Raw genomic sequence first — 3287 nt, forward strand, 5'->3', positions numbered from 1 at the left:
CTAGGGCACATCTGTAGACATGTCCAACAAGCTGAGGCACATCTGTAGACATGCCTGACAAGCTGAGGCACATCTGTAGGCAAGCCAAACAAGCTGAGTCACATCTGTAGGCATGTCTAACAAGGTGAGGCACATCTGTAGACATGCCCAACAAGCTGAGGCACATCTGTAGGCATGCCCAACAAGTTGAGACACAACTGTAGGCATGCCAAACAAGCTGAAGCACATCTGTAGATGCCTAACAAGCTGAGGCACATCTGTAGGCATGCCCAACAAGCTGAAGCACATCTGTAGATGCCCAATGAGCTGAAGCACATCTGTAGCCATCCCAGCAAGCTGAAGCACATCTGTAGGCATGCCCACCATTACCCACAGAGCCAGACCTTTGACTATGTTCCAGGTCAGTTAGTAGAGACCCCTCACATCATCCCTGTCCTCTCCCTCTCTGGCTCTTCTCCCTGCATCCGTTCATCCTTGTGTCTAATTGCTCCCCTCTCTCTGTATCCACTCAGAGTTTGCATCACCATCATCACGTCTCCAGCTCAGACATCAGTCCTCCCAGAAAGCCTTGCCAGACCTAGGAACCCACTTTGCAACTTTCTGTGTATGATTCTTAAAATTCCTTGGCCTTGTCAATATCTCAATAAAATTCATATCATTAAATATTGTCAGTAATCCTAAAAAAAATTTTATGTGCCTACACAAAACCTCAATAATTATATGTGCAGTTTGAAATCTTCAAACTTACAATTTCTATGACAGGAATAAATCATGTTTAAAATGATACTTATTTGTAGATGAAGATAGTTATACAATAAAAGTAGACTTCGAAGCACCAGAATTAAAGAAATAGAAGGACAGAGGTTTTGAAGACAGGCTCAGATGCCATTTGGGGTTACTTTCCTGTCACTGTGAGCAAATACAGAGAAAACCTGCTGGCTCACAGGTTCAGAGATCCCGTTCCCTGCTCAGTTGTTCCGGTTGCCTCTGGCTGCACAGGGCTCTGTGGCAGATCTGTGAGTGGAAGAATCGCCTCCTGACAGCCAAGAAGCACAGTGAGAGGAAGAAGAGGCCAGGGTCATTCCCCCCCCCCAGAGATTTCCTCCAGGACATGCTCTCTGTGGCGGAGTCTCTCCAATAGACCTCGCCTTTGGAAAGACCCCCAGTTTGTGCAATGCATAAAAGGCTTGATCTCAGCCAGATGACCCCAGCCACGTGATTCTGTCTGTGGAGTCAGTGGAGGTTGCTGCTCTCCCCAGAGGCCTACACCATGTCAGAAGCACAGCAGTCTGACCCTGAGGACTGTTGCCACAGCACTGCATGTGCCCATTGGAAGAATTGGCAAATTCTCCTGCATTCAGTTTGTCAGTTTTTTTCCAGACAGCACCCTTAAAACTTCTGTTCAGTGCACCCACATCCCTCCTTTGCAGGCTTCTCAGTCATCCCTACAGAGATTGACTCATAAATTCTGCTGCGGTATCAGCCAATCATTGACTATGGGGCCAAAGGACAGGAAATATAGTCCCGTGCTTTCCTGTGGCTCTGGTAATCCTCTGAGAGGAAAGAAAGCCAGCACCAACTCTCACTGCAGCTGGAGATGTGCAACACAGCTTGGTCAAGGGGACCTGATGTCCCAGCCAATCTCCTGCTTCCAGAACTGTGTGTAGATGGATGTGAGTCCAAGTTTAATAACCTGCCCAAGGAAATTAGGATGTTACACAGCACATAACAGAGCTTGAATGCTGCTTCTTAAGGAGGCGAGATGATAAAGCACTAAAGGAGACCAGACCGATCAGACTGCAGAAGATTCAGAGCAATGAGAATGTCATATATGTAACCAACAGGACACATACACACACACACACACACACACACACACACACACAGCCACAAATTGAAAACAGGCCCAGTTATCATACCTGATATGATTCTCACATTCATTAATTAAAAGAGAGGGTAAATAACCCAGAATAAAGAATTCAACTATACCATAGAAAATCGTAGTTTCCAATCATTTTCCCAAGGAGACCATCAGATACTTATATCATAAAAGAGAAAGCTCAAGCTGGGCGGTGGTGTTGCATGCCTTTAATCCCAGCACTTGGGAGGCAGAGGCAGGTGGATCTCTGTGAGTTCAAGGCCAGGCTGGTCTTCAAGACTAGTTCCTAGGACTGTTACACAGAGAAACCTTGTCTTGGAAAACAAAACAAAACAATCAAAGAGAGTTTTGACACAGGGAGACTACACATACGCATGTTCCCTCCACTGACCCTGTACAAGCAATGAATGGTGGTCAGAAGATAAGCAGAGAACTGTCCTGCAGTTATGGTTGCGCCAGTGGCTTTACAGACTCACACACTGCTCATCTTTCCAATTCTAGAGAATAAAATAGGAAGAGCATATTCTGAAAGAATCTTCACAGATTTTCTGCTTTGCCTAGGGAAGAAGTGTTACTAGGACAGAAAAGGCTATATGGAATTCCTGACCATTTTCCTCTTAGATTCAAAACACAACACTTGGGTAATTATGCACCCCCATGCTCCAAGCCATAGAGTATCTAACAAACCCCACAGTTAGACTCAGGAAATATTGTTTTGAGTCCCTGACCTTCTGAGTGTATGTTTACCCATAAATTATGATTGAATACAGGCCAGAAGGAGCTGTGCATGTCTTGGAAACAGCATAAGAAGCAAGTGCATTTGCGTGCACTTCTACAGCAAGGGGGGCTGTAGAAGTCTTGATTCTGTCCCTAGATGCCCCTTGCCATGCCACTGTACCAGGCTCTGGGCACTGGAGTTGCTGGCTGCTGATAAACTCTGCCAGTGAGAGAAACCTAAGCCCCACCCAGAGATGCCTTGTTGTGGACATGGTCTCTCATTGGAAAGTCTCTCATAAGTCAAGTCCAAGAATCGACATATGTGGACATATAATAGGTAACATCTATGCCATATAAAGCTCTCCAATAAAAACTCATATGCTGCAATTTTGGTTTCTAGATAGTAAATTTAATTGCTGAGGCGTGATTGGATCACGACGGCTCTAATGCTACCAATGGATGATCTGCCAATGGATGATCTACCAATGGACTCATAATTTGATGGGGTTATGGTTAGGTGATAGAAAATTGGAGGTGAAAAAAAAAGATTTAGGATCAGGATTTCAGAAATACAACTTTTAAACGTAAAATACAAATTTTGTCTAGATGTGAGGTAATTTTTTTTATCTTTATATGTGACTGGAAGGTTTTCAGATTCAGTCTGGCTTTACAGCTTCCTTCCGTTCATTAA

The sequence above is a fragment of the Microtus ochrogaster genome, linkage group LG5, assembly GCF_000317375.1.
Source record: "Microtus ochrogaster isolate Prairie Vole_2 linkage group LG5, MicOch1.0, whole genome shotgun sequence".
In the NCBI taxonomy this organism is placed as follows: domain Eukaryota; kingdom Metazoa; phylum Chordata; class Mammalia; order Rodentia; family Cricetidae; genus Microtus; species Microtus ochrogaster.